The following is a 5,756-nucleotide window of genomic DNA, read 5'->3' as shown; positions in this document are numbered from 1 at the left end:
AATACTTTATAATTAGAAATTATGGTCTCTCTTCCCCCATGACACTTTTGAGCTGTAGCAGATCTTAAATTAAAATGATATTTATGTTTCAAAATGTTCTTCAGAAACCTTAAACTCATGAGTTGAAAATTTGACTTAAAAGTCCTGAACACTTACCTAAATAAACACTTAGGTCTGACCTAACATGTATTAAGCAATAAACTTGGAATTAGGCTTGTGTGTTAAAACTGATTATATCTTGAATAGAAAAACACATCAAAGAAGGCTTCTAGGGGGAACGCTTCTGGGTGTATGGCAAATTTCTTTTTTATAGAGGTCACCGGGGCAGTCAGGAGCAGGTGACAGGCCTCTCCTCAGTGACTAGAAGAGAGGGCAACAAGTTGTCCCTGTTCAGAGAAAAAGTGTGTTGGGGGAGGGGTGGGGTCATGTGTCACTTCTCTAGGCTGTTCTTTTATTTTAAGTTTTTAATTCTTCCCTTTGATTCCATCTCCCTCCTTCATTTCTTTATCTCCTGCCAGGGAAGATGAACAAGTATCACCCCAGGAGCATCCAGCTCCCGTCACTGATGAGGACAGAGAGCTCTGGGTTTCCTCTGGCTGGAGCCCCCAGGCCGTGGAGCCTGCCCACTCCAGGCTCCCTCCTGCATCTGGGTTTCCTCTGGCTGGAGCCCCCAGGCCGTGGAGCCTGCCCACTCCAGGCTCCCTCCTGCATCTGGGTTTCCTCTTCCACTCCTGATGAGTTTTCCTTCCTCCTCTTGAAAAGGCCTCATTCCTTCCCTCCAAGCAGATGCTATCTGAACTTTGAAAATAAAGTGAAACTCCTTTTTTTTTTATACACACTTCCCCCATGTCCTCAGGAAAAGTTCATGAACAGAAACAGCAGAGGATGAGTGTCACCTGTGTCCTTGGGCCACAGTGTGTGTGTAGACCGGGGGGTGTTACTCCAGTAACTTTAATGCATGACTGAGCAGCTCACATAACCACTCACATTTTGTCTGGAAGATACCATGTAGATATGTTATGTAGAAGTAGTAAGTTTGAAAATTTAAAAAGAAGATGTTTTCACTAAATTTTCGTTTTTTTAAGTAATTACTTGTGTAAGGAATCTGGAACTTTGTATTTTCCTCTAGGAAGTTTCCACCAGCAGTATTTTGGTATGTGACTGATAACAATGCAAACGGTCCAGCGCTCCAAATCTACGGCAGGTGTGCTCTGCACGCTCAAATTAAGGGAAAGGAAGAAGAAGGGACGGGGGAGAGAAAGGGAAGGAGAAGGAGGGGTAACACCTATTTACAAACAAATAGCTGTGACTACCTGTTGCTGACATCTGTAGGAGGCTGACTCAGTTTCCCCCACATTCTCATCTTCCTCTGATTCCCCTGTTGTATGTCTTCAGACGCCAGGAGCCCTGCAGCCAGCAAACCAGCTTTAATATTACTTAATTTACCAAAGCAGCAAAGAAGATCTTTGTCAAGCATTATGTGAAGAACCGGGTCTCTTTTGTTGATCAACCATTTTTATTTTTACACATTATTATTTTTTGTTGAGACAGAGTCCCACTGTGTTGCCCTGGCTGGAGTGCCGTGGCATCATCATAGCTCACAGCAACCTCAAACTCTTGGATTCAAGCCAACCTCTTGCCTCAGCCTCCCAAGTAGCTGGGACTACAAGTACTCACCACAAAGCCTGGCTAGTTTTTTCTGGTTTTAGTAGAGATAGCATCTCACTCTTGCTCACGCTGGTCTCAAACTCCTGACCTTAAGCAATCCACCCACTTAAGCTTCCCAAAGGGCTAGGATTACAGGTGTGAACCACTGCAACCAGCTTGATCAACCATTTTTAAAAGGTATACTTTATCCAGGCACAATGGCTCACACCTGTAATCCCAGCACTCTGGGAGGCTGAAGTGGATGGATCACCTGAGCTCAGGAATTCGAGACCAGCCTGAGCAAGAGTAAGAACCTGTCTCTGCTAAAGACAGGAAAACTAGCCAGGTGTTGTGGTAGGAGCCTATAGTCCAAGTTACTCACGAGGCTGAGACAAGAGGATCACTTGAGCCCAAGAATTTGAGGTTGCTGTGAGCTAGGATGCCCTGGCACTCTACCCAGGGTGAGGGAGTAAGACTCTGTCTCAAAAATAAATAAGTAAATAAAAAATAAAAGTTATACTTTATATGCATTAAATTCATCAGTTTTAGTTTAAAATTTGATACATTTCGACAAATGTGAGCCATCTCCACAATAGAGAACATTTCCATCACTCCAAAAGGTTATCTTAAGCCCCTTTGCAGTTAATTCCCCACACACACTGTCCCCAGCCACTGGCAACCACTGGTCTAATTTCTGTTCCCGTTTTCTTTTTCCAGAATATCCTAAAAATGGAATCCCACAGGACATCGCCTTTGGTGTCTGCCTTCACTCTGGAATCAGGCTCTCGAGATTCATTCACGCTGCTGTCGGTGCCCAAAGCTTGTTTCTGTTGCTGAGTTTCCCATCGTACGGAATGTAGACACCGGTCTGTGGGTTCATCGGCTAATGGTCATTAGGGTTGTTCCCAGTTTCTGGTGATGTTGAATAAAGCTGCCTTCGGGTCTTTCATCTCTCTCAGGTCTCTCTCCATCATCTGTCTCTCTAGGAGAGGGATTACTGGGCCCCGTGTAAGTGTGTGCTCAGCTGGAGAAGAAACTGCTAGACTATTTTCTAGAATGGTTGGACCATTTTGCACTGCCACCAGTGACATACGAAAGTTCAGTCGCATATGGCTGTAGCAGATAAAATAAGAAAACAAGTTTTGGCAAGAATATGGAGAAATTGGGATCATTAACCCCTGTTGGAGGGAATATAACAGGGCAGCCGCTGTGAGTGACAGTCTGCAGGTTCTCCCTAATTTAAATGGAGTGACCACCTGATCCAGCTACTCTGCTCTTGGGCGGGTACAAGGAAGAACTCAAAACAGCTCTTCAGACAAAACCCTGTACACGAGTGTTCATGGGAGCATTATTCACATTTGCTGAAATGTGAAAACCACTGAAATACTCACGGCTGGATGGGTGGAAGAACAAAATCTGGCACAGCTGAAATGGATTATTATTCACCCATGGAAAGGAAAAAGGCACTGATGCACACCACAGCCCGGGCCTCAAATGTAAGGGATAGAAGCCAGAAACAAAGGGCCACATCACCCGGTTCCACTCATGTGCGGTATCCAGAACAGGCAAGTCCACAGACAGAAAGGAGAGGAGTGGTTGCCGGGGATGCACAGAGAGAGGCCATGTTAATCATGCTTCTTATTTTCTGTATTTCGTGACCACTTGGGTCCTTGCAGACCCAGACAGGGGCGACCTACCCATTCGTTTATTCGATCATTTATTTACACTAGTGTTGGATGAGGGACCACGGGTCATAATCCAACATTATCATCACTAATTCTCTTGCTCTAGATGCTCCGGTTTGGGTCACTGTAGGTCCTTCCAGTTGGTTCCTGTGTACTTGCAATCAGCCCTTATTGTTTTTGAATGCACTTTTCTCTTTGCAATTATAAGAATTTTCAGTCCTATGACATCTTTTAATATACTTATTTGAGACATAGATATAGATATGAGGTAGAACAATTAAACTCAGGAACTCACCCTGGAATAGGGGCTACACACCTCGCTGCTGTATGTCCCTGAGGTCACCTGTGGGGAGCTCCCCTTGGGAAGCTACATACTGGTGCCAGCTCCTAGTTCACCCTTCAAAGCAATTTTGGAACTCTTTCTGGAATGGCCGTCAGAGCTATTTTCTTACGAAGGGCTGACAATTACAGTCGTGAACTCATCCTGGGAAAAGTGTTACATCCCTAATTGTTGAACAACAGTATGGCCACCTCTGAGGTACTCCCCTTGGCCATCTGGTGACCATAGTAATATTTAGCAATGAGGTATGTAACACTTTCTCTAGGATGAGTTCATGAACTTAATTGTCTGAGCTTGTAGTATTTACTGTGTTGCTGAAATTTCTCATGTGTTCATACATGTCCATATTTATTATTTTTGGTCTTTCATTATATTTCTAATAGTTATTGTAAATCCCTGTCTGAGAGTTCCAACCTCTTGATCATCTCTAGATCTGATATTGCTGATTGCTTTAGTCTCTGGTGGCCTTTTTTATGTATCTCTCTTTTTTTTTTTTGCAGTTTTTGGCTGGGGCCAGGTTTGAACCTGCCACCTCTGGTTTATGGGGCTGGTGCCCTACTCCTTTGAGCCACAGGCACCACCCTATGTATCTCATTTTTTAAATTGAATATGGAAAATCCTATATAAAATAACAATTTAGGGCAGCGCCTGTGGCTCAAAGGAGTAGGGCACCGGCCCCATATGCTGGAGGTGGCAGGGTCAAACCCAGCCCCGGCCAAAAACTGCAAAACAAACAAACAAAATAAATAAAATAAAATAAAAAATAACAATTGGGACTAATGTAAACAGTATTTATGCCTGGGAATGAGTACGTGTCTCTGCGTAGGTTGCTGGTATGGGAGATGAGGCAACCTGTCATAGTTGAGTTGAGTGTGGAGTTTTTGTTGCTAGAAGTTACGTTTGTGACTGTAGACTTCTATTTCTTCTTCAGAGGGCTGCTCTTTCCCCGTATTTACTTGGGCCTGGAACATTCTATGGTTTTCCTCTATATTTCTGCTATACCTTCAACTCCCAGTGTGCCTATAGATCTCCGCCTCAGAAAGGGGCCCAGCCCAGTGAGACAGGGCTCCTAGACCTGGAGCCTACATGCAGCAGGGCGGCCCCACTCTGTGGATTCACCCTCAAGTCCCTACTTGTTTGGGATCTTGACCCTCTCCCAGTTATTTGGCACAAGCCTCGTGGTGGGGTCAGGAGAGGCCCCTCAATTCTCTTGTTCCAGGCCCAGTTGTAGGTGTGCATCTGGCACCCAGGGTGGGGCTTTGGCGGCATCCCTGCCTGTTGCCCATGATGGACAAATTCAGCTCTGATAGAGTCTGCAAGCATAGCTGGTGGGAGAGTTCCCTGATCCTCCCCAGCTGTGAGCAGCAGACTTCTGCTCACCTCAGTGCTTGAGCTGGCGGCTTCCAGGAGAGATGGCTTTTGCTTCTCCCCCTCCCAGAGAGGTTGAGCATCTTGTCCCTGGGGCTGCCCCCCAGACCTCCACCACAGCTCTTGCTCCACAGGATCTGTGAAGGGAGCAGGGTTTCACGTCTGAGCACCACTGAGGCAGACTCTCCTGGGCTTCCTTCCCTGTTTCTGATCTTCTTTCTAAAAGGAGTTAGCATGTCTAGAATTGCCAGGGATTCTAAGTTGTCATGCCAGCCCATTATATTAGTTTATAAAGGTTGCTATAATAAATTCCCGCACACTTAGTGCTTTAGAACAGCAGAAGTTTCTTCCCTCACAGTCCTGGAGGGCAGAAGTCTGGAATCAAGATGTAGGCCAGGCCCTGCTCCCTGCAGAGTAGGGAGGGCAGGACCCGCTCCTTGCCTCTTGTTCCAGCCTTTGCTGGCTTCCTCGGCTGTGGCCACACTGCCCAGTGACTGCACCTGCCTTCACGTCACCTTTTCCTGTCTTCTCTTCCTTGTGTCTTCTCAGGGCACTTGACAGATTAGGGTCCACTTAAATAATCCAGGATGATCTCCTCATTTCAAAATCCTTAACTTGATGACATTGCAAAGACTCTTTCTCCAAATACAGTCACAAGTTCCAGGGATTAGGATGTGAATGTGCCTTTTGGGGAGCCACCACTCAACCCAGCACAC

Source organism: Otolemur garnettii, unplaced genomic scaffold (assembly GCF_000181295.1).
Source record: "Otolemur garnettii isolate 467f Iridium unplaced genomic scaffold, OtoGar3 scaffold00133, whole genome shotgun sequence".
Classification (NCBI taxonomy): Eukaryota; Metazoa; Chordata; class Mammalia; order Primates; family Galagidae; genus Otolemur; species Otolemur garnettii.
Note: the sequence above shows the minus strand (reverse complement) of the source record.